Source organism: Mirounga angustirostris, unplaced genomic scaffold (assembly GCF_029215605.1).
Source record: "Mirounga angustirostris isolate CCGP_5_RB_7025 unplaced genomic scaffold, mMirAng1.0.hap1 SCAF_4, whole genome shotgun sequence".
Taxonomy (NCBI): domain Eukaryota; kingdom Metazoa; phylum Chordata; class Mammalia; order Carnivora; family Phocidae; genus Mirounga; species Mirounga angustirostris.
Window position 1 is genome coordinate 189,271,383 of NW_026991712.1, and position 25,954 is coordinate 189,297,336.

At 50.8% G+C, this 25,954-nt stretch overlaps 1 protein-coding gene across 3 annotated transcripts in view; it reads left to right on the forward strand.

Annotated features, from left to right (window-relative positions):
- Positions 1-9,504: 9,504 nt before the first annotated feature.
- The window catches only part of GNB1 (G protein subunit beta 1), a 95,654-nt gene continuing 79,204 nt past the window's right edge, over positions 9,505-25,954 (forward strand). For 2 of the 3 annotated variants that reach the window (XM_064590095.1, XM_054513178.2), the window contains exon 1: positions 9,506-9,756. The gene's annotated coding sequence lies outside the window, so the exon portion shown is untranslated. Of the gene's footprint in view, positions 9,757-25,954 lie in introns of all 3 variants that reach the window. The other variant, XM_045898883.3, reaches the window with a different exon arrangement.

A 25,954-nucleotide genomic window follows, 5' to 3' on the forward strand; every position in this document is an offset into this window, starting at 1 on the left:
CCCATTCCAGAATACATGGCCCTGTCCAGCCTGTCCAGCCCACTGTGCTACCCTCCACACAGCTCACCCTGCCCTGAGGCAGCCAGAGGGGGCCCTTCCCTTGCTTAGACCCGCAGTGGTTCCCATCACCATGACAGGACTTGTCGTCCTCACTGCCACAGGCCCTAAGGGAGCTGACTGCCTCCAAATGGCAGGAAGACTGAGACACCACCCACGGCCTTCTCCTGAGTTCATCTTTTTTTAAGAAGTAGATGATAAATGCCAATGGCCTTTTATTTTCAGCAAGAGAAAAGTAGTTCCTCAAACTCCTATGGAATTGCAAGGGACTCAAAATAGCCAAAACAATCTTGAAAAAGAAGAACAGAGTTGGAGAGTCAGAGGACTCACACTTCCCAATTTAAAACCTATACAAGGGGGGCGCCTGGGTGGCTCAGTCGTTAAGCGTCTGCCTTCGGCTCAGGTCATGGTCCCAGGGTCCCGGGATCGAGTCCCACATCGGGCTCCCTGCTCGGCGGGAAGCCTGCTTCTCCCTCTCCCACTCCCCCTGCTTGTGCTCTTGCTCACTCTCTCTCAAATAGTTTTTTAAAAATCTGTATTTATTTGGGGCGCCTGGGTGACTCAGTCGTTAAGCGTCTGCCTTCAGCTCAGGTCATGATCTCAGGGTCCTGGGATCGAGTCCCACATCGGGCTCCCTGCTCTGCGGGAAGCCTGCTTCTCCCTCTCCCACTCCCCCTGCTTGTGTTCCCTCTCTCGCTGTCTCTCTCTCTGTCAAATAAATAAATAAAATCTTTTAAAATAAATAAATAAATAAATAAATAAATCAGACCTAAACAAAGGTGCCCGACTGGCTCAGTTGGTAGAGCGTGCAACTCTTGATCTGGGGGTCATGAGTTTGAGCCCCACATTGGGTATAGAGATTACTCAAAAAATAAAATTGTCCCTCTTGGTCTGCCCTGTGGGCCATATGCTCTGGTGTCCTCCACTATTTGGCCAGGGGTGAGCACCTGACCCAGGACACTCTACTCACGGGCTCCTGAAACATTTCTGGCATAAAACCCACAAATCAGAGCTTCATTTGGGGCATCTGGCTGGCTCAGTCCATGGAGTGTGCAACTCTTGATCTCAGGGTTGTAAGTTGAGCCCCACATTGGGTGTAGAGATTACTTAAAAATAAAAATTAAAAATATTTTTTAAAAATCTACAAAGTTACAGTGATTGAAACAGTGTGGTATTCATAAGAACAGTCATATAGACCAGTGGAGTACAATGGAGAGCCTAAAAAGAAACCCTCACATGTGTAGTCAATTGATTTTCAACAAGGGTGCCAAGACCATTCAATGGGGAGAGGACAGTCTTCAACAAACAGTGCTGGGAACACTGGATATCCACACACAAAAGAATGAAGTTGGACCCCTACCTCACACCACATATGAAAATTAACACCAAATGGGTCAGAGACCTCAATGTAAGAGTTAAAACTATAAAACTCTTAGGAGAAAACACAGGAGTAAATCTTCATAAACTTAGATTTGGCAACGGTTTCTTAGATGTGACACCAGAAACACAATAGCCAAGAAACAAAAAAGAAAAAAGAGATAAAGTGGACTTTATCAAAATTAAAAACTTTTGTGCATCAAATGACACTATCAACAGAGTGAAAAAATAACTAACAGAACCGGAGAAAATATTCACAAATCACATATCTGATAAGGGTCTAGTGTCCAGAATATATAAGGAGCACTTATAACTCAACAACCATAACAAAAAAAAGTTCAAAAAAAGGGCAAAGATCTGGAATAAGATATTCCTCCGAAGAAGATATGTACGTGCCCAATAAGCACACAAAGAGAAGCTTTGCATCACCAGTCCCTAGGAAAGTGCAAATCAAACCACAAGGCGGTAACCACTTCACACTCGCTAGGATGGCTACAATCAAGAAGGCAGATAGTCACAGGTGTCGGCAAGTATGTGGAACATTTGGAACCCTTGTGTGTTGCTGGTTGGGAATGTAAAATAGATCAGCTGCTGTGGGAAATAGTTTGGTGGTTCCTCAGGGTAGACACAGAGCTATGTATGACCCCACAGTTCCACGACTAGATAAATACAAAAAAAAACCCAAAAAACCCCACACAACTGAAAACAGGTGTTCAAACAAAAACTTGCACACTAACAATTGTAGCAGCTCTAATCACAATGGCCGAAAGGTGGCAACAGCCCAAATGTCCATCAACAGATGAACAGATAAACAAAGTGCGGTGTATCTGTGCATGGAATTATTCAGCCGTAGAAAGGAATGAAGCACCAACCGCTGCTATAAGGTGGATGACCCTTGAGAGAAGCCAGACACAGAAGATCTCATGTTATATGATTCTGCTCATATGAAGTACTTGGAACAGACAAATCCATGGAAACAGAGAGCAGGTCAGTGGTTGCCAGGGGCTGGGGGGATGGAATGGGACGTGACTGCTCAATGGGCATGGGGTTTCCTTCTGGGCCAGTGAAAATGTTCTGGAAGGAGACGCCGGGCATGCTGCACAATGCGGTGAAAGTACTAAATGCCAATCAACTGTACCCTTCAAAAGGGTCTGAGTGGTAAACTTTATGTGATGTGTATTTTACCATGATCTAAAACAGAAAACCCTGTGTGGGGGAGCACCTGAGGGGTGTCCCCTGCTGGTGAGGGGAGTATGGGGTGCCTTGTGGGCAGGAAGTTCTTCATGGAGACCCAATACCATGAGCTGAGCTGGTGGGCTGGGAACACTGGCGCTTGGGCCGTGATGCTGAGTCCCTGCCCCCTCAGGGGACACGCGGTATGGAGGGGTCTTTTTCTTGGAGACTACAGTCCTTCCAAGTCTGTGCCAGAGAAGGGGCAATGGGGACAACGACCAGGATACAGGCCCAGAGAAAGGGCTATTCTCATCAGGTGTCCCACGGGCCAGGGTGTGCCCCTGTGTCAAGACCCGGGTGGCACGGGCTGGCAGATATGACCTGGCAGTTTGTGAAAGATGTGGCACGTGATGTGGCATGACTCAGTACGTGCCGCAGCGGCCACGGCATGGCACATAACGTGGCCGCACCGGGGGTCCACACCCCTTCCCCGCTATGCCGCTGGTCCTGACTCTGTCCTGCTTCCCCAACTCTGGGGAAGGCCGCTCAATGCCTGCCCACCTGCTGGAAATGGCCTTGAGTGGCATCTTCCTATCAGATGACCTCAGTCCAGGCTCCTCGGGGTGCCCCTGGGTCCATCTTTGGGCTGCCCCTTCCCTGGCTGGGCTGGACAGGGCAATGGGTTCAGGAAGGCTTAGCAGGCACGCCCGGGCACTGTACCACCCATCCTCCTCCTGCCTGCTGAGCCATAGATGCAAGCTGTTTACCTGGCAGGTGCTGGTGGAGCTAAGTCCCAGAGCACTATCTGTGGGGAGATGAATCCCCACGACAGCCAGGGTGCCCCTCCCCAAGGCAGGGCACCGGCGGCAGCAGGCCGGCAGAGCTAGAGACCAGGACAGGCCTAGCACCTCCCTGGGCATGTTGCTGGGATCCTCACACCATCCCTCCTCCCATCAGGCCCTGCTCATCATGTTTGCAGGAGCTAGTAAGGGGGGAGGTGGTGTGCAGGCTGCCCCCACTCTGGCCAGGGGGGGGGAGTGTCAAGCCTGGGCTCAGGCTGGGGTGCAGGCAGAAGCCTCAGTCACCCTGCATGGGCCTGCAGTCCACCAAGCCGGTGTGGCTTACCCATGGTATGTGCAACCCTGGGCCTGTGTCCCCACCTCCTGGCCTCAGGGACCACCGCCCCCAAGCATGCTCCAGCCTGTTGGCGGCACCTAGGATAGGAGGCCTGGCCAGGTCAGGGGTGAGGGGGTACCCAGAGTCCCAAGGCCTGACTGAGGCAGCAGCCGCCCCCAGACCCCCACCCAGCAGGCTCTCTCTCCGAGACCCCATCCACTCTGGGTACTGGGGCCTCCCTGCATTCCCCCCTTTCACCTGGTCCTGGGTGTCAGGGTCTGGGTGTGCCTCTCTCTGACCCTGGTCCCTCTTGAGTGGACATCACACTTTCTGGGTCCCTGGCTCGGTGCTCCCAGCCCTGGCCCAGGATGCCTGTGGTATGGCTAGCGACCGCACTCCCGGGCTGGGCGGGCGAGCGTCCAGCTTTCTGTGGGCCGCTGGGGGAAGGTCTGCCAAGGGAGCCACCCAGCCCAGAACTGGAAATGCCGTGCCCCCAGAGACCCCAGAGGTGGCTGTGGCTCTGCCTCCAGCATCCTGTTTCAGGATGGAGCAGGCCAGAGGCTGGGGCACAGGGAACTGGGGCGTCTGCGGGCCTTGAACCCAGCAACCAAAAGAGGCTTCATTTTATAAGTAGCTCAGCTGTTGCCCAAACCCTGCTTTTAGCCAAGAGGCAGGTAGGGACCCCTGTGCATTTCTCTGTCCAGAAGCCCTCTTCCTCCTGGGGACAGCACCCACCTTTGCCCTGGGGAGTACGTGTTGTCCCCAGCCCGGGGCACTAACCACGGCCCCTCCTTTCCCTGCCTCCAGGGCCACACAAAATCTGACAGAGGGCCTTCAGAGCTTTCCTGGGGTCAACATACAGATATCTGTCTTGGGAGCACTGTGGCTGGAGATCACAGGAAGACGGGCCCTGACAGCCTCCAGGAACTCCTGGATGCAGGGATACCTCCTGCATCCCCTGAGTGAGCGGATTGCCTCCTTCACATAAGCTGGTTTACGCTCCCGCTACCTGGTACCCCGAGCCTGGCTGACCCGACTGGCCTGTGTACATCTGTGCATTCCTGTGGGTGCACACGTTTCTGGGGTACACGTGGGGAATGATGCTCTGCTCGATAATGGTTGCATCTTTCTCTATTAGAGAGGTTTGTCTCACTCCAAAAAGGATGATGTGAAAAGCCTCTGCTTGGGCCAGTCTGTGGCCCCAGAGCCGTTGGATGGAGCCAGGCTCTCCAGCTCTATGGGTGCAGGTCCCCCCATCTGCGGGGCGACCAGAAGTACCCGCCACACAGATCCCCACAGAGGAAGGTGGGCTCTCCTGTTACAGGTGTCCTGGGAAGGCAGCCCCGATGTTTGCTGGAGCTGAGCACGGCCCCCACAGTCTCAACCCACTTGGGAGGGCTCCTTCTGGGAGAGGCAAGGCCACGGGGACCTTCCCTTGGGTGTCTGCTCCAAATCTCAGGGGAAACTTGCCTTGCGCTTGCCGTCCCCCCCTCACTTGGCACTTCCTGATTCTCCAGTGCCCCCCCCCAAGTTTTGTGGCCCCCATGAGGGATGTCTGCTTTGTGACCAAAGGGAGGTGACGGGAGGATCATGGGCTTGGAGGTCAGGTCATGAGAGGCATGGTGGGGGACTCAGGGACAAGGGACAGGCCTGGGAGAGAGAGGGGCTGCTTCTGCTGCATGGGGGGGGGTCCAGGGGTCCGTCACAGTCTGACAGCAGCCAGGGGGAAATAGCCAGCATGCTCCCTAAGGCCACAAGGCACACCGTGCCCTGCCATCTCAGGCCTTGACCCTTTCCTGGGCTCCGAAGCTGCCCACCCCTCCAACCCCCGCACCACAATTCCTGCCATGCCTCGGGCTCTGCTCCACCGATGGTCACCTTTCCGCTGGTCATCCCGCTCTCCCCTTGTCCCTTCCAGCAGACCTGCCCCACATCGGGGTGGACCTGGGCCTTCCTGGCACCCGGTGGGCACTTGGAGAGGGCACCGCTGAGAGAAGGAAGGAGGGGCGGGCTTCCTCACCATCCTGAGCCCGTTCTGTCACCAGACCCTGCCTCTGGCTGCCGCAGAACTGATCAGTGCTTTTTCTGGATTACCTACATTCTGCACCCTCTCCCTCCCTTCCTCGTGCTAGGCCTGTCCTCTGGGGCCAGGGGCCTCACCTACTAGGAGCCAAGGCAGGACGGCTGCGGTAGAAGAACAGACAATGCACTGCGGGAAGGGAGCGGCCCCTACAGCCCTGAGACCCTTTAAAGCCAGGCTTGGAGCATAGCCCCTGGGCTTGGGTCCTGGTCATGTGCACAAATTGTTTGAATAATTCAGATTTAAAAAGACCTACTTTCCGGTCAGACCATTTCCTGCTAAAGAGCAGATGAGGGGGGAGCATCTGAATAATGCATTTGCACACCCTAGGTTTTTAGTGAAGGCTGGGCGCTGAGCCAGGGCCACTGCTTTCAGCCTCAGGCTCTGCTCAGCCCTGCAGCCACCTGGCTGGCCTGGCCGTGGGCTGGGTGCAGCTGACAGGGTGTGGCCATGGACTCAGGACTTCAGGCCGATCTCTAAGCCACTTATCTAGAGAAGGAAGGCATGTGTCCAGGAAATCAGGAGAAGCCTAAATTCCTGGCCAGCTGGGCACAAATTCTCTCCGTGGCAGCGGGTCCATCATGAGCCCTGATTTATGCCCCACTGAGGAGGGGGCTGGGCGGCAGATGGGGGCCCAAACTGCAGGAGGCCTGGACAAAAGGGGTGGAGGGGAGGGGAGGGGAGGGCGGGCAGGCTCCCCAGAGTGCCCTTCATACCCCGGAGGTCCAAAGGTCTCTGGCTGGAAGCTAGAAGCTCCTGTAGGTTCGACAGGGCCATGTGTCCCCAGGGCTAGAAGGCCCCTGCTCCTTGGGGACTGGCCTTGGAGTGGGGAGAAGAACCCTGGGACCCTGCGGCTTCTATGCATTGAAGGGGGAGGAGGCTCTAGTCTGTGTAGGGGATCTGGAAGTAAGGACCCAGGGCTCTCTACTCCTTTCATCCTACCTTCCCCTTGACATTGCCCTCACACCCATCCATAAACATGTAAAGGAGGATTTCAGGCCTGGGCTGCAGGGCAAGTTCCAGGGAAGGCCCTGCCCTACCCCACAGACCTACAGATTAGCTGGGGGCTCCAGGTCTACACCCAAAACCTCAGATGGCTGGTGCAGGCTCTGGCCTGGTGTCCTCATGTGTGGCCTTGCTCTGTGGCCTTGGTGTAACTAGGGATGGGCCCAATCAGGCCTGCAGTGGCCTGTGGGACAGGGGAGCCCTGGGCCGGCCCTCTTAGCACCCCTGCTGCCCAGTCAGGCCAGGCTGGTGGAGTAGGGCTTCTGAGGGTCCCCCAGGGTTCTTCTCATCCCCACAGGAGTACAGAGGTCTCCACAGGGACCATCACCCCCATTTCTTTCTGCTCTGCTGCTGGCCCTGCCCCGCCTTGTTCCCCCTTCCTCCTTCTCCTCTTCCTTTCCCATCTCATTTTCCCCTTCTCCCTCCTCATTTCCACTTTTCTAAGTCCTGGGCGTAGGCAGGCACTGAAGGCTGGCATCAGACTTGCTGGATTCAGAGGGATGTCTCTGACCCTGAGCCTGGGACCTTGAGTCCATTGCTTCTGGGACCCACCTGCCGATCTCAGGACACTCATCCTTCCAACTTTGCCTCATCCACCTCTCCTCCGGAGCAGCGTGCAGCACCGCAGAGTCCCCATGGCTGCCAGCCTTGTGCTGGACAGCAGTGACCATTCGATTCCGACACTCCCCACTCCCCTGTCCCTCTGGTCGTCATGCTGAGTCTTGTCCCTCTCATTCAGAACACAGAGCATCACTCACACCCCTCTCACCCACCCCATAAGCCTTCCCTGAGGACCCACTGTGTGCCTCATACCCTACTTGGTGGGAGGAGCAGGGGACAAGGGAGTCAAAGTACCAGCTTCGTCAGGGGAGATGCGCAAGGAGCAAAGTCGCCCACAAATGAAACCATGTGAGGTCTCAGGAATGAGAGCTAAAGAGAAATGCAGCCAACAAGGCACTGGGGAAGGACAAAGTGGTAGGGGCCGGGGGAGACCTCTCTGTGGAGGTGACGGGAGGTAATGGGGGAGACCCTCCTCGGCAGATGGAGTCACAGGGGCAGAGTGTGGATGTGGTGACCCGTGTGTTTAAGGAGCGGCAAGGAGGACAGAAGAACCTGGAAGCTGTGGGATGGGCAATGGAAACTGTCATGTCCGCTGAGCAAGGTGGACCTCCTTGCTGGGGTGGGCACTGTGGTGGTCCAGTGGAGGGGTGAGGAGGGTGCGTGGCAGCAATCACAGGAGATTGGTTACATGGTGGGGGGGTACTTTGTGTGTGTTTGTGTGTGCGTGTGCATATGCACGTATGCTTGCACATGCATTCGTCCCCTAGCTCTGTCTGCTGAAGCAATGGTAGCAGTGAGCACACCTGGAGCCCTGAGCCTGGCCTCTAAATACCACTCCCCATTAAAAGACCCCAGGGCTCTTTGCAGAAATGGCTGAATTCAGGGCTGGGCAGGTAGAGTGTAAGCTGAGCCTGGAGCATCTGGTGGCAGGAACTGAGGAAGGGCTCCACGAATGATGCGGACGTGCTTGTATGCTGGTAGGAGATCCCATGGAGTGGGAGGGGGAGGGACAGGGGGCAGCCCACACCTGGGTGGGAAGGTATGGGCTCCAGGTTAGAAGGATACACACAGGCCTGGAGGAAAAGGGGTCTGCATCTGGCCTGGGGTGATGAGGGTCAGGGGCTGCAGGATCCAAAGGGAGGGAGCCCGTGGGAACTGGGCTGCCAGGGACCAGCTTAGTTGTTAGAACTGGGGAGACAGGAGCCAGTTGGAAAGACAGAGGTGGTGGTGGGGGACCATTCCACCGACATTCCTGGGGATATCTATGGGCTGCACATATATGACATATGACATATGACATATGACCCACGTTCACCTCCTTTCTGCTCCCACCTGAGGGGGCGTCAATTCTCAGCAGCCTTCCTAGAGGTTGACCAACCCTCTCCCTCCTGACACTCTTTTCTGTGGTCACACCTCCCTGTCCAGGCGGTCATTCCCACCAGGAGCGCCTTAGGCTTGACCTCCCGAGACCACACTGCCTGCACCTGCCCAAGCTCACACGAGCCCCATCTCCGAGACTGGCCCTGTTCCCCCGTCCCTCGGTTGGTGGGCATCCACTCGCCGGCCGGGAGAAGCTGGGCTTCCCTAGAGGCCGACCCCGTCAGTGTGGGTCCCTGTGGGATCCAGTCAGCTTGGTTGCACCCCCAGGCCTGAAAGCCGGCCTGGGCTGGGTGTGTGCACGTGCGGGTACCCGTGCACAGTGCAGGTACGGGGTGCTGAATGCCGGGTGCAGGATGCCAGGTGGGAGCACTCGGCCTGTGTGCGGGATGTAGTGCGGGATGCGTGTACGGGGGACGGGTGCAGGGCCGGGAGAGTCCCAGCTGTGGTTCTGCAGCCTCCACCCACGTCCCCTTGGCTGGGAAGCTGAGCGGGTGCGCAGCCGGGAGGCCCACGCTAGCGCAGGGCCCCGCGCGCAGCCCCTAGGGCACCGGCGAGGGACGGACCAGGCCCGGGGTCCTCCGCAAGCTGGTTCCTCTAGGGCGGGCGCGGCCCCTTTAAGTGGCTCGCGCACGCTCCCGGGTCGGCGCTGGGAGGAAGCGCGCTGGCGTGCGCGCGCCGGGGCCGCGGCCGGGCCGTGCGCGCGCGCGCGGCGTGCGCGGTGACGCGGCGTGGGGTTTCCCGAGGCTGCGGGCAGGGGCCGCCGCGCCCATCCCGATGGCTGGAGGCGTCTGAGGGGCGGACGGAGGCGGCGGCGGAGCGGGAGCGGGAGCGGGCGCGGGCGCGGGAGTGGAGCAGCCGCCGCGGGACCGGACCGATCCTCGCCGGCGCACCTGCCCGCAGCGCCCGCGGAGCGGCCCGAGCGCGACCACCTCCAGAGCGGCGGCCGAGGCGGCCGAGGCGGCCGAGGCGGCGGGGCGCGGGCGAGCCAGGCGGGACGAGGCGCCGAGGTGAGCGCGGCGGCCCCTGCCCCTGCCCGGCGACCCGGGCCCCGGCCCCTCCCCCGCAGCCGCCCGCCCGAGCCGCCCCGCCCCCACCCTCCCCGCCCCCACCCCGCCGCGGGCCGCGCGTCTTCCTGCCCCGCCCGGGTGGGGTCCCGGGCCGGGAGCGGGCGGGGGCCGTGCGGGCTTTGGCTGGGTCCGGGCCCCTGTCCTCGGCCGGTGTCGCAGGTCCGGGGCTCGGGATCTGCGGCCGGGGTCTGGGCTCTGTGGCCGGGATCGGGTCAGAAGCTCGGCCCCGGGGCAGGGGTCGGGGGGGCCGTGGGGTCCTGGGTCCAGGTGTGTGGCCCGAGTTCTGGGGTCCCGGCTCCAGGCCCGCGGCCCTGGGTCCCAGGTGTGGGGTCGGGCCCGATGCCCCCGGGGGCTGTGCGCCGGGCCGGGGCCGCGAGAACAAAGGGAGCGGCGGCGCTCTGCCGCGGGTCGGGGCGCTCGTCCTTTCGCGGCAGGATCGCTGTTCTAAAGGCACCTTTTCGGGGACCCTGAACTTGGTGTGTGGCGGCGACACGGTGAAGGAAGGGGCACCGTGAAATGAGGAAGCGGAGGCGCGGCCGGCGGACAAAGAGCCCGGGAGGCGCTCTCTCCTTAGCGGAAAGCGGGAGGCGGCCGCACCGCGAGCCCGCCGTCGCTGCCCCTCGCCGGGGGCGGCGCCGCGGGGCGGGGCGGGGCCGGGCCGGGCGGCACGGGCGGGCCGGGGTCCCCGCGCGAATGAATGGCTCGGCCGGCCCGCTGCAAGATGGCGCGGCGCCGCGGCTGCCATTGTCGCCGCCGCGCGCTCCCGGCCTCCGGCGCCCGGCTGTGTCGGGGCCCCGTTTACCTCGTTGAGAAGGACCGGGCGGCGCGGGGAGAGGGAGGAGGCAGCCCCGGGCTGCGTGTCCCCCCTCGGCCCTGCGAGCTCTCGGCCGGCCGCGGGTGGGGGTGGCGGAGGAGTTGAGCCGGAAATTCCGCCCGGGGGGCGGCGGAGCCCTCGGGCTTTGAAGGCCCCCGCCCCCGTATTTCTCCTTGCGAATTGTCTGTGATTCGGAAGGTATTTAAACGTGTCTCAAGTCCTTTAAATTGCGTAGTTAGCATACGGAAGTAGAAGTAGCTGTGTCTGCCTAATTCCTCTTTATGGAAGCTTTTTATTGGGATCGGGAGATCCATTTACTGAAAAACCAGCGATGTGTGAATTGTCATGTTGGAAAGGGAAGTTGCCGGGCACTGACAGCTGCAGAACACTGAATTTATGTGTCAGTGATGCGGACATGTTCGTCTGTAGGTTTAGTTTGGGGGAGCTCTTTTGGTGTGTTTTCGTTTTTACCATCCGTCTGACTGCACCGATCTCAATATTTGATGGCCAAGCAGCTGCTTAAGAGATGATTAACTGAGAAAACACGTACATTGTTTTTACGATTAGCAAATAAATGGAAGTACTAGCTCTGTAAGAAGTTCCTTTCAACTCTAGATACAGTAAGGTCTTTAGAGAACTGTTATCAGTAAGAATTTTACATTAATTTTCCGTTTTCGAATTTGAAGCTCCAGTATTCTGGGGGGCAGAGGGGTTCTCTGTTTGAAAGCAAGGTTTTAGTTTGGATTCTGTTAAGATAGGGTCTATTCTAGATTCTTCCGGAAGGTACATATTGCAACAAGAAAGTGAATAGGCAGTTCCTTTTTTGCTTCCTTACTAATATTGGGTGTGTGGGTGGGGACAGAGTTGGTGCCACCAACTTGGAAACAGGTCTGAGGACCTCTGCACAGCACAACGGGATGGTAGCTTCCGGCTTGCTGTAACTTTCCAACAACTAGAACTGGCCAGAAATGGAGAGTATCTGGAATGGTTGGTTAGAGACCAATCCTGTCAGACCCTGTGAGGGCTGTTGTTGGGGGTGGGGTCTCTGGAGGCTGCCACGCTGGGCTGCAAGGCCTCTCTCCAGGTGGGGACTGCTGGCTTGCTTACATGCTCCTGGATTCACCGACCCTAGAAGTGCTACAAGTTTTTCTTAGAAGTGAGAATTGAGGAAAGCAAAGTTAAGTTTTGTGATTGTGCCTGTGACTTATTCCCATTTTCTTCTGCTGGGGGACCAGTGTTAGGGCTACATTTCATCTTCTGTTGGAATGATTCAAGAGTATGCATATAGAGGAAATTGTTCAACCATGCAGTTTTGACTCAGAATTGAGCCTTTCTTACATGAACACCTATTGGACAGAAACTATTCCTCCAGTATGATACTGGCGTTCACCACGGGGCTGTGTGGATATCGTCACATAAGTACTCAGCCATTTAATTAATGTCCATTGAAGGACATTAATGATAATAAAGATTTCTCTTTGTTTAATATTTTGAGTTACTTGTGTTTTGGGGGGCAGTTGCAGTAAGTTTCCTCAGATTGAATTTTCATCTCAGAGCAGACTTAGAAGACTCTTAAAAGACTGCAGAATAATGACTGTCCTTTTTTTTTTTTTTTTAAGATTTTATTTATTTGAGAGACAGTATGAGTCGGGGAAGGGGCAGAGGGAGAGGGACAAGCAGACTCCCTGCTGAGTGGGAAGTCCAGCTCCGGGCCAGGACCCAGGACCCAAGCCAAAGTCAGACACTTAACTGACTCAGCCACCCAGACGCCCCTGTACTGTCTTTTTTTTTAGAGTAAAACTTAAAAGTTCTTTTCAAATTTTTTTTTTATGCCTAGTGACTTTGATTGCAAAGCTTGAATAACCTTGGTAGACTTAGAGTGACAGCTTGAGAAAGGGACTGATTTTATGAGGAGTTAACTTATTTTTCAAAGCTCTGTTCTGTTACTTTTTACTTTGCGAAAAGTTTCTGTCTGTCTTCCATTGGTTTGTTTGAAAAAGTTGTATTTCTACAGATTGCTTTGAGAAAGGTCTTCAGGATATCTTTAGACTTACCTACCTACCATCAGTTGGCTTTTTAGCTAATACATTCTTTAATGACTAACATTGATTTTAGACAGTAAATGCAGTATTGGCATTTATTGTTTTTTTCTCTGCCCGTGTTGGGTTTTTTTGGCTCATGTTGGTCTCCAAATTGGATTAAATTCTTACTGTCTACAGACTTTGGCTTTTAAGAGCATTAGTGGATTGGTAACAGATATTCTCAATGTTATTATCTGGGCTTGACCATATGGCATGCTATATTATTTTGAAATCTCTGTTATCGCAAGTCTAGTAAGGCACTGAACAAAAAATCTTAGAATCTTTAACCCTGGGGATAATTCTGATTTCGGGTTTGCATTCATTGCTGAATGGTTAAGAGAAATTATGAAGTAAGATGGGTCACTTAAGTGTTTGGTTTAGTGAACATAGAATAAAGAGATAAAAAGAAGCTTAAATTGACACTGAGGTCACGCATTTCACAAACACAGCGTGTAACGGTGGAAGGAAGGGCTGGTCTAAATGTACGTGGGGTGTGTGTGCGTACATTGGGTAACGCAACATCATGTTGACTATTCTGGTAAAAAAATGGAGCAGCACTTTTTAAAGCTATGCGTTTTGTTCCAGAACTCTTATTTAGGAAATATAGGCAATCTGTAGGCATTCAGATTGGTCAGAGGAATGCCAAAAGCTTTTTAACCCTTTAGTCCTGTGGTGGCATTGCCTTGCGTTAGCGGTCACAGTAATGGATGGGAAAAAATTCCTGCCGGCTTCCAGTGATAAAAAAGCTTCTTTTATAGAGCAGTGTTGCTTTCTTAAAGACTTAAGTAGGAATCCACTTATTTGACTTACTAACTTAAAGTTCTGGGGAAAGCCATTTCTTACCACACGGATTTAAAAGACCAGGGGCACCTGGCTGGATCATTCGGTAGAGCCTGCAACCCCTGATCTCGGGGTCATGAGTTTGAGCCCCACGTTTGGGGTGGAGATTACTTAAAAAGATAAAAGTAAAAAAAGTTAAAGATCAAGTCAAGATTATCTAGGGTAATTTTTTTTTTTTTTAATCTAGGGTAATTTTTAAGAGATTATTCAGTTGAACCTATATTGTCACTGATGAAAATCTAGTAATTAGCCACTCCAAGCTTAATAATGCATTTACCAAGAGGGAAAAAGACTTGTATATTCTTTAGCCTGTCAGGACTGGGATTACCAGGGTATTGGTTGAACATATTGGTTACTTGTGGCTAATTGTATATTTATGTATATCTGTCTCCTGACTCAGTCCTGTGGCAATTATAAAATATATTCCTGATAAATATTATAGATTCTCTTGATTGCCTGTCCTAGTGTTGTAGTTGAGAAAGCTTTAAAAAATTCTGGACATTTTCTAATTAGACAAGAATGTTAAGTGTTAAAGCCTCTACAGTAGGTTTTCAAAAAGTTGTTGTGGGAACTTTAAAATAATTCCTAACTTCTTGAGAGGGAGAGAAATTGCCTCCTTTCTGAAAGGACTGCCACTGTGGAGTTAGAGCCCAGTGCTGTAACTCAGCTTGCTGGTTTGGGTATGGATTTTGACTTCTCTGTGTCTCTTTCCTTGACTGTAAAGCAGGTGTTCTAGAACCACCTTCCTAGGGTGGGTTTGAGGATGGAGTGAGCAGACAAATGTGTGAAGCTCTTAGAGCAGTGCCTTGCCCACAGTACACCCATTAGTCATTTCTGCTGCTAGCGGCCTTGCTTTGTAAAAATCTCTTTAACCGTGGTAATGTTATATGTTATTAGAAGACAGCTTACTAAGAGATTTGTTTTTTCTTTCTTCCTAATGGTTCTAGAGGAATATTATTATTATTATTATTATTATTTTTAAAGATTTTATTTATTTATTTGAGAGAGAGAGAATGAGAGACAGAGAGCATGAGAGGGGGAAGGGTCAGAGGGAGAAGCAGACTCCCGGCCGAGCAGGGAGCCCGATGCGGGACTCGATCCAGGGACTCCAGGATCATGACCTGAGCCGAAGGCAGTCGCTTAACCAACTGAGCCACCCAGGCGCCCTCCAGAGGAATATTATTAATTCAGAGGATGGAATAGCTGTATCAGATGTCTTTTTTTTTTTTTTTTAAGATTTTATTTATTTATTTATTTGACAGAGAGAGACACAGCGAGAGAGGGAACACAAGCAGGGGGAGCGGGAGAGGGAGAAGCAGGCTTCCCGCCGAGCAGGGAGCCCGATGTGGGGCCTGATCCCAGGACCCTGGGATCATGACCTGAGCCGAAGGCAGACGCTGAACGACTGAGCCACCCAGGCGCCCCTGTATCAGATGTCTTTGCAAATCCCTGTCAAATTTACTACCTCACTTTCTCCAGAGTCTTCTCACATTGTTTTCTTTTCTTGAAGGGCTTTCTTCTTCACCTTCATAGGAGAATTTTGATACTATAATTCATTTTGAAAACTGGCAAAATTATTGTTTATTTTTCAAAAGATTTCACCACGCCCCCTATGATGCAGAATTTTTTTTTATTTTACAAAACTTCTTTTGGTGTCCCTTGATTTGCCAAGTAGAGATAATAACAGTGAAATATTTTTCATATATTTTTATAAGTACTGTAACTGGAAATTTGTTTAACAAGTGCTTATTCAGCACCTTCTCTGGTAGGTGCTGAGGCTGTAAACTGCCATAGAATGGGTGTGTCCCAGGGCCTCACTGAATTTACAGTTTAATAGCCTAACAAGCAGGTGCAAAGGAGAAATTCAAGGGCAGGGGGTCACAGGGACAGCTAGAGATCATGACTGAGTCAGAGGCTTAACTGACCGAGCCACCCAGGCGCCCGAGGAATAAAGTGTGTTTTAAAGTTGAGACCCCAAGGACCCTCTAGTTGGATGGAGTCTCTCTGGCATGCAGTTGGTGGGTGGAGGGGAAGGAAAGTGTGTTTGAAGCTGAGGAGATTGTGTGAGTGTTTTTCATGCAGCCACCAACTGGCCTCCTTCACCCACTATATCTCCAGCACCCAGAACAGTGTCTGTTGTGTGGTAGTGGTAGGTGCTCAGTAATTATTTATTGAATGAAAGAGAGCACAGCTCATCAGGGATGGAAATTCCAAACTTGAACCCTGCTTTTACCTTGAGGGCTCTGGGGAACCTTTAAAGGGTTTTAAAGAGGAGATTGACCTAATCTGGGCCATGGCGTGGTACTTGAGCTTGGAGCATGTTCAGAGGGGGGGGAAAACTGGCCAGAGATGGCCATATGGGGTGCTGGTGTAGAGAGGAAGGGGTCTGGACTAGGGTGGTACAGCTGGTGACTGAAAGATGTGATGGCTGCCTGGAAGGCAAGAAGAGAAGACCACAGATGTCTGTCTGTCCTGGGCATCTGGGTGGATATTTGGCGTTTCCTGAAATAAGGAGCAGTGGTTTAGTAGGGGTGGGGTGGGATGGGGTGGATAATGAGTTCAGTTTATGCATGTTGGGTTGGAGGACTCTAGGACATCTTCCATCAAGGGTGGATCAGTCCTTAGGCTTTTGGTTCCTCTTCCTGTAAAGCTCTTCTCCTAGAGGTTGGTTTGTTGAGTTCACTGTCTTCAGGTCTGTTCAAATATCCCCTCCTCAGAGGTCATTCTCTCATCTCGTTAATCTCTACCATTTTACCTTGCTCTGCTTTGCTAGTCCTTGTGCTGATCTCCCCACTAGTTCTAAGCTCCATGAAGACAAGAATTTTGGTCACTGGAGTATTACAACCTCTGAAACAGGATGCCCAGTAAATAATTGGATTTTGTGTATGTGAATGTGGAGCTCTGGAGGAGTGGTCTGGATTGGAGGCAGGGCTTTCAGAGTTAACACTATTTAGATGGTATTTGAAGTTTTGGGAATAATGATTACTAGGGGGGCGGTCTTAAAGTATGATCTGCGGACTCCTGGGGGTCCCTGAGACCCTTTAGTGTGGTTGATTGGGTCAAAGCTACTTACACAGTCATTAGATGCTATCTGATGTTCACTATGTTGACGTTTGAGTTGATGGTACCAGAGCAGTGGTGGGTAAACCGCTGGTTATTTAACATGAATCAAGGCTGTGATATCAAACCGGTTATAGTATTTATTGTAGTCATAGTATTCACCACCATGAACTTGTGTTTAGAAAAATCCAGTTTAATGTTTTTGATGAAGCATAAAGATTAATTTCATTAAACTTTAACCCTGAGTACCCATTTCTTTCCTGGCTGTGAGATGAATTGGGAAGCAGGCATAAAGCACTAGTGGGCCCTGGTGCACTGTAGCAGTCTCCTGGACAAGTGGTTGGGCCATAGCGTTGGAGGTACAGTAGACAGAAGAAGGTGGCCCTTTAGATGGGTTGGTTATACGGCGTATACTTTCTTGAAAATGAACCAAGTGAACTAGATATTTCAAGGAATGTAACTGAGTATTGTTGGCAGCAATAAAATTTGAGCTTTCAAGTGGAAATTAGAATTTTGGAAAACTTGATTCTGCTATCAAGGGCTTGACAGCTTCCCAGTATTTAAAGACTTTTCTTGAAGGTGATGATGCTTAGGAAATGTTTCTTTTTAATATTATGTAATGAAACGTGTCAACATTTGGAAGATTTGCCTAATTTAGTGAACTGATAGTTTCCCAGTGGCCTGTGTGTGATGTTACTAACTCACAGATGGTAAAAGACCCATTCAGAGCACAAGAATGGGATGAATCCCATGGAATTCAATGTAATGGTATTAAAAGTTAACCGACACAGTTTCAGATTCCACATTGGAACTTCCCTTTAGGAAACTTACCACTTGTCAAGTTTTGATTTAGTATCAGAGAAGACTGTGCACATTTATTTGAAAAGGTTGTTAAAATATTTCTTCCTTTTCCAACTGTGTGTCTGAGACTGAATTTTCCTCCTGTATTTCAACCAGAGCAACATACAATTGCAGCAGATTGAGTGCACCAACAGACGTGAGAATTCAGCTCTTCCCTGTTCAGTGGACATTAAAGAGATGGGGGCTAAAATGTAAAATACTGCTCCTCTTCTCATCAAATGATTTCGTAGTTATTTTTTTTTTAAGATTTTATTTATTTATTTGACAGAGAGAGAGACACACAGTGAGAGAGGGAGAAGCAGGCTTCCCGCGGAGCAGGGAGCCCGATGCGGGGCTCGATCCCAGGACCCTGGGCTCATGACGTGAGCCGAAGGCAGACGCTTAACGACTGAGCCACCCAGGCACCCCATTAAGATTTTACTTATTTGAGAGAGAGAGAGAGCACGAGCAGAGGGACAAGCAGACCCTGTGCTGAACGTGGAGGCCAACAGCGGGCCTCAATCCCAGGACCCCGAGATCATGACCTGAGCTGAAGTCAGACGCTTAACCAACTGAGCCACCCAGGCACCCTTTTAGCTGTTTTTTGTAAAAATGTCCTTTATGGAAATATGTAATAGGCTTATTAAACATTTCATTTTATTTTATTTTTTTTATTTATTTGATAGACAGCGAGAGAGGGAATACAAGCAGGGGGAGTGGGAGAGGGAGAAGCAGGCCTCCTGCGGAGCAGGGAGCCCTATGCAAGGCTCGATCCCAGGACCCTGGGATCATGACCTGAGCCAAAGGCAGATGCCCAACGACTGAGCCACCCAGGCGCCCCGGCTTATTAAACATTTTAAACCTTCTCTGTTTTGGGCGCCTGGGTGGCTCAGTCGGTTAAGTGGCTGCCTTCGGCTTGGGTCACGATCCCAGGGTTCTGGGATCCAGCCCCTTACCGGGCTCCTTGCTCAGCAGGGAGCCTGCTTCTCCCCGCCTGCCATTCCCCTTGCTTGTGCTTGTTCTCTTTCTCTCTCTCCCTCTCTCGTTCTCTCTGTGTCAAATAAATAAAATCTTAAAAAAACCCCACAACTTTTAATATCAAACATAGTAAATATCCATAGATAACCCATAGAAACAAAAGCCCTCAGATCCTCAGTATTTAAGAGTGTAGAGGGAGCCTAAGAACAAGCCATCTGAGCAGCAGTGATTTGGAGAGCAGTGCAGTGGTTAAACCAGCTGGGCCACATTTAGGGAATTGGCCCAGGCTGCCTGCAGGGACCAGAGAGGTCCTCATCTGGAGATGAGCACTCTGTCCTGATATGTCCATCCCCCTTCCTCCCCCTGCTGTTTGAGCATTATAGGTGTAGGATTGTGCCTTTTCCTTGGGGAGGAGAACCCATAGATTTCTCTGAAGGCTGAAAACCCACTGCTGTAGCTGGAGAACAGGCCTTGGGACAGAGTCCTGAGGGGGGTGTGTGGCTTTAAGGGTGGGTAGAGGAAGAGGAGCTTTTAAAAGAGCGATCAGAAGTTGGGAGAGTATCAGAATACAGCGTTAGAGCCTACGACAGTCATGGGCAGGGGTGGGGTGGGGGTGGTCAGAGTAGCAAATTCGGCTGAGAGAAGTAGACTAGAGGATTTACTGCCAGGATTCCCCAGGGCCAGGGATTGACAGTGTGGTGTGGGAAGCAGTGAGGAGGGAGGACACTGCCCTGTTCTGATTTCAGATAGAGTAGCTAGAGCATTGTCAGGTGTGGAGAGGGAGGAACCTGTAGAGGAGAAGGGGGAGCAGCGGTAACGTGCTCACTCAAGGGCTGAGCGGTGCCAGGGAGCATCTGCTGTTGAGGCAATGAGGAGAGACACCAGCTCTGCCCTGGTGAGAGGGACATCTATCAGGTGGTGGAAAAGACTGTGCTGAGAAACAAGGCAGACAGGGCCATAGGGGTTGCAAGAATTTCATTTTTTTTAAATTTATTTATTAGAGCGCATGGGCAGGGGGAAGGGCAGAGGAAGAGGGAGAAGCAGACTCCCCGCTGAGCAGGGAGCCCCACGAAGACCCAGGACCCTGGGATCATGACCTGAGCCAAAGGCAGATGCTTCACTGACTGAGCCACCCACGTGCCCCTCTAGAATTTCATCTTAAAACCAGAGGTTGAAGCATTTGAGCAGCGAGCAGGAGATAGTGAGAGGATGAAGAGGATCTGGGCAAAGAGAAGCCCCAGGGCAGGACTGTGCTTGGATTGATAATCTCCACTTGGCATAGATGTTTATATATGTCAGATATGTTGGGAGAAGCACTTCAGGATTTCCCTGTTGAGATATATTCCTTCAGACCTTGGCCTGGCACCTCCACCTGGCATTCCCGTGGTAGTAGATGGACTTTCATTTTGCCCTGTTGGTGATCCCAGTACTATTAGCTCATGTTTGTCAGGTACCTAGCATGCCAGGCACCATGCTAAGAACTTTGTTACTACCATGTGATTCTCACATCAGCTCTGAGGCAGGTACTATGAATAGCCCCATTTCACAGATGGCTAAGCCGACAGTGGGATTACGCAGTGGGACCCATGTTTGAACTTGAGTCATTTGCCTCTAGAGCTTGTGCTCTTTTAATTATTACACTGTGGACCCTCTAGCATGAGCTCTTCTCCCTAACTCTTTCATCTTGGAAGGCTTATGTGTCGGCATCTGCTTCTTCATATATTATTAAAGGGAAGACTCTTCCACTTGAAAACATATTTACCAACAGTTTTATCTTTAGTTTCTTCAGGGGCTCTGTAGAACAGAACTTTGTCAAACATGACAAAGTCTCCTTTTTTTTTTAGGTTTTATTTAAGTAATCTCTTTGCCCAACTTGGGGTTTGAACCCATGACCCCGAGACCAAGAGTCGCATGCTCTTCATCTGAGCCAGCCAGGCGCCCCTAAGTTGACTAAGTCTTCTTAACTTAACCTCCTCATTAATTTTGGTATCTTTTTCAGCTACTCGCTGGACAGGTGATCTCTTCCCACTTCTTCAGTTCTCTACCCCGTTCTCATTCTCTGAGGGTCACTTCGTTCCTGTTTCCCCTTGGCCACCAATGTTGTTTTTATAAAGAAGTCCTTCTTCGGGTGCCTGCGGGGCTCTGTTGGTGAAGTGTCTCCTTTCAGCTTAGGTCATGATCTCAGAGTCCTGGGATCAAGCCCTGTGTCCGGCTCCCTGCTCAGCGAGGAGCCTGCTTCTCCCTCTCCCTCTGCACCTCCCACCCCCATGTTCCCTTGCTCTTTCTCATTCTCTCTCCAGTAAATAAAATCTTTATTTTTATTTTATTTTTTAAAATTTATTTTTTTAAACAAGCTTGTGCTTTTTTTTTTTTAAGATTTTATTTATTTATTTGAGAAAGAGTGAAAGCAAGAGAGATCACAGAGGGAGAGGGAGAAGCAGACTCCCGGCTGAGTGGAGAGCCCAACGTGGGGCTCGATCCCAGGACCTTAGGATCATGACCTGAGCCAAAGGCAGACACTTCACTGACTGAGCCACCCAGGCGCCCCTTAAGTGAGTTATTTCTATCCCAGTTTTCTCATCTCAGGGTAGTTATGAGGATTAAATGAGATGGTGCAAATAAAATGCTTACCCTCTTGCCTAGCATGGTGCAAGAGCTGGAATATTTGCTTCCATTACCACTGCTACGTAGGGTGTTTGGCCCCTTTGCCTTCCTCCTTTCCTCAGGTGCTTCTCCAAGCCTACTCATGCTCTTTATCCTATCATTGTGGTTGCCGTCTTAAAAGTTTTCAGGGGTTCTTCTGCTTGGCTTTGAAATAGTACTCTTGTTGGGCGCCTGGGTGGCTCAGTTGGTTAAGCGTCTGCCTTCGGCTCAGGTCATGATCCCAGGGTCCTGGGATCGAGCCCCGCATCGGGCTCCCTGCTCGGCGGGAAGCCTGCTTCTCCCTCTCCCACTCCCCCTGCTTGTGTTCCCTCTCTCACTGTGTCTCTCCCTATCAAATAAATAAAATCTTAAAAAAAAAAGAAAAGAAAAGTAAATGTTTTATAAGGATTCTCGGTGTCTCACAGAACCAAAGTTCAGGAATAGAGCTGGGCTTTTCAGGTCAGTGTGGGGTCAGGGATGAAAAAAATTACTTGAGAGTCTCTGTCCATCTCCTTTCTGTTTTCCTTGTCTGTAAGCACCTCTCTGCTTCTGCTTGACGTGGGAAAGCTCTCTGAAATGTGTTTTTTTTTTCTCTTTTCAGCATATTCTGTCTCTTGGCATTGAACTCCGTTGACCACTACCACCTCTTTAAAACTCTCCTGTCTTAGTTCCTGGCTCTCCTGCTTACCTTTTGTTTTCCTTCTAGGTTTCCTCTTTTGTCTGCCCTACATGCCCTCAGTTGTCTGGCATTTCTGTCTTGAGTCCAGGTTTCTCTCCGTTCTTGGGCTATCAGGTGATCATGGCTGTTCTCTTGTCTGTTTTAAATGCTATTTACTGATGGTTTTTTTTTTTTTTTAAAGATTTTATTTATTTATTTGAGAGAGAGAGAGTGAGAGAGAGAAAGAGCACAAGAGGGGGGAGCGGGAGAGGGAGAAGCAGACTCCCTGCAGAGCAGGGAGCCCGAGGTGGGACTCGATCCAGGGACTCCAGGATCATGACCTGAGCCGAAGGCAGTCGCTTAACCAACTGAGCCACCCAGGCGCCCTACTGATGGTTTTGATGACTCTCAAAATTTATAACTTTCTCTAGCCTTCCGACCTCCAGACCCATCCATTGGCTTGTCCACCTTGCATCCCCATTCTTTTTTGCTGTTTTCAGTACTGAGTCCTTAATCCTTTAGGTTTCAGTTGAGTGTCTCCTCCTCAAATAGGCTTTTCCAAAGGTCACCCCTGTTCTTGGTCACTTTGGCCACAGTTACCATTTCATGGCGTTTACCTCATGGTAGTGACAGTGGTGAAGCCCTTCTTTTTCTCCCTATCCAGCACAGGTTGGAAGCAGAGGGCACACCAGTTGAGCTGGTGGGCAGGGTTAGTTCTCAAACCTGTGAGTCAAGACTCCCTGGAAGTGTCCATCAGTCCATTTGTAAGCCCAGGACTTGCAGGGTTTTAGAGAAGTGCCCCAAGTGAATCTGCTACACAGTCAAGTTTGGGGACAATGGCCTGTGAGGCCATATAATGAGGACGTAAACTTCTAGGCAGTTTTCCTGAGAATGGGTAAGAGAATTCTTGATAAAGCTTTAGGTCCCCTCCCAACGGAATTTGAGTTTGGGGTGGCTGCTGTAGATCCAGGGACAGGAGAAGGGAGGCTGGAGAGTTTCCTGGGTTTTGATGGAGTAAGAGCAGGGGAGTCTTGGTGCCTTACACCGATTGGGAAGGCATTTAAAACGTGCTTTTTGGGGTGCCTGGGTGGCTCAGTTGTTGGGCGTCTGCCTTTGGCTCAGTTCATGATCCCAGGATTCTGGGATCGAGCCCTGCGCCGGGCTCCCTGCTCTGTGGGAGGCCTGCTTCTCTCTCTTCCACTCCCCCTGCTTGTGTTCTCTCTCGCTGTGTCTCTCTCTGTCAAATTAAAAAAAAAAAAATCTTAAAAAAAAAAAATGTGCTTTTTGAATCAATAAGTGGCCATCATGCTCTGTACCTTTTCTTAAAATATGGGCACTGAGGGGCGCCTGGGTGGCTCAGTCATTGAGCATCTGCCTTCGGCTTGGGTCATGGTCCCGGGGTCCTGGGATCGAGCCCTGCGTCGGGCTCCCTGCTCTCCGGGGAGCCTGCTTTTCCCTCTCTCACTCCCCCTGCTTGTGTTCCCTCTCTCGCTGTGTCTCTCTCTGTCAAATAAGTAAATAAAATCTTTAAAAAAAAAAAAATATGGGCACTAACCAGCACACATTTCCCGTAATTTAAAAGGACATATTCAGGAAGATGCTGAGCTGCTGAGGAGCAGGCTGCATTTTGAGGAGGTTCCCTTCGGCTGTGACAGAAGAGCTTTAACATAGCAGCTCTTCTGGTCCAAACATTTGCTCCCAGATTTAGATAATGCTAACTTAAAAACATAATAATAAAATTAAAAGCTTCTGAAATTGTTGGGATTAATGTTGTAAGTCAGTGGGTAAATAATTTTTTTTTTTTAACAGCAGAGCAGCCTTGTAGGCTTGATTCCTATTCTTGATTGGAAGAACTTAACAACATGTAGGTATTTATATAATAAATACACCTTTTAGCGCTACGTTATTTTTTTAAAGATTTTATTTATTTATTTGACAGAGCATAAGCAGGGGTAGCAACAGGCAGAGGCAGAGGGAGAGGGAGAAGCAGGCTCCCTGCTGAGAGCAAGGAGCCTGACACAGTGCTCCATCCCAGGACCCCAGGGTCATGACCTGAGCCGAAGGCCGATGCTTAACCAACTGAGCCACGCAAGCGTCCCTCTGTGTTATTTTTTTAAATGACTGTATACCCGTTGGTATGCAGCAGTGAGCGCTCTGGATAGAAGAAAGACTGTCCCACTCCTGGAAGTGGTACATTTCTCTATCTCCAGTAAAAAGCTTTTTTTTTTCAAGATTTTTATTTATTTATTTGACAGACGGCTAGAAAGGGAACACAAGCAGGGGGAGTGGGAGAGGGAGAGAGAAGCAGGCTCCCTGCTGAGCTGTGAGCCAGGCTCAGGGCTTGATCCCAGAACCCTGGGATCACGACCTGAGCCGAAGGCGGACACTTAACCACCTGAGCCACCCAGGCGCTCTAGTAAAAAGCTTTTTACGTCGCTTTTAATTTCTGTCTTTCAGATCAGCCTTGTATGATAGAATTCTTTTTCAGTGATAGAAATATTTTATCACCTGCATTGTTCTTTATGGTAGCTTCTAGCCACATGTGGCTATTGAGCACTTGAAATATGGCTCAAGTGACTAAGAACCTTTTAGTTTCTTAAACACTTAAGTTAACTTAAACACTTAACTTTAAGTTAACTTAAACACTTAAGTTTAAAAAACCACATGTGGGGTAGAAATTTGGGAGGTATGAGGAAGTTTCCATATAAGGGGAATGAGAATTTGGGAAATTTTAGTCTGTTCAGAACTTCTATTTAGCATCCCTTACATATTTGGGGTGTTTGTCAAATGTGTTAAATTTATGTTTAAAGATTTTATTTTATTATTTTTTTTTTGGAGAGAGAGAGCATGTGTGCATATGGCAGGGGGAAGAGAGTCTCAAGCAGAGACTCTCAAGCATATAGCCTAACACAGGGCTTGATCTTAAAACTCTGAGGTCATGACCTGAGCCAAAATCAAGAGTCAGATGCTTAACCAACTGAGCCACCCAGGTGCCCTAGTTAAATTTACTTTTAAATATTTTACCTTTTTATTTTTATTTTTTATTATACATGGTTCATAAACTTGCTGGATTTAAAGTATCTTAGATCTTGGTTTTGTCTAGTTTTAGCCATTTCTTTTTTTTTTTTTATGATTTTATTTATTTATTTGACAGAGACACAGCAAGAGAGGGAACACAAGCAGGGGGAGTGGGAGAGGGAGAAGCAGGCTTCCTGCTGAGCAGGGAGCCCGATGCAGGACTCGATCCCAGGACCCTGGGACCCTGACCCGAGCCGAAGGCAGACACTTAACGACTGAGCCACCCGTAAGTTACCCTGACCCTTTTTTTTTTTTTTAAGATTTTATTTATTTGACAGAGAGAGGGAGAGAGAACACAAGCAGGGGGAGTGGGAGAGGGAGAAGCAGGCTTCCCGCCGAGCAGGGAGCCTGATACGGGGCTCGATCCCAGGACCCCAGGACCCCAGGATCATGACCTGAGCCGAAGGCAGACGCTTAACCATCTGAGCCACCCAGGCGCCCCTCTAGACCTAATTTTTTAAAAAAGATTTTATTTATTTATTTGAGAGAAAGAGATCATGAGCTGGGGGGGGTTGGGGGCAGAGGGACAAGTAGATTCCCCGCTGAGCAGGGAGCCCGACGTGGAGCTTGATCCCAGGACCCCGGGACCATGACCCAAGCCGAAGGCAGACGCCCAACAACTGAGCCACCCAGGCGCCCCTAGTTTCAGCCATTTCTGTCTTCCATGGTCTTTGGAATTCTCTCAGTAGCTGGGGTTTGAGTATCTGTTGGGGGCCAGGCACTGTGCTGAAAGGGCCCTTGAAGTAGTTCATGTTTGCATCTGCCTTGTTTCTTTTGTGGTGACAGAAGAGTGATATCCTTGTGGCTAATTTTCACAGGATTAAGGTAGAGGCTACTACCAGTGTCACTTTCACTAATTGTCCTTAGGGGACCAGGGAGGAGGAAAAGAACATATGCATCAACTCAGAAGTTAATGGAAAGAGACAGCGCAAAGAATGCCCCCAAAAGCAATGAATCCTTCCTTCCCTTGTGGAAGTGTCAGTTCCCCTTGAGTTGCAGACAATATTCTGCTCTTGCTTTTTCTGGAGGGAGGGTGTCTGTGTGGGAGGGGCAGTGGGAGAGGGAGAAGGAGAATCTTAAGCAGGCTCCACACACAATGTGGAGCCCAACACAGGGTTCGGTCTCACAACCCTAAGATCAATACAT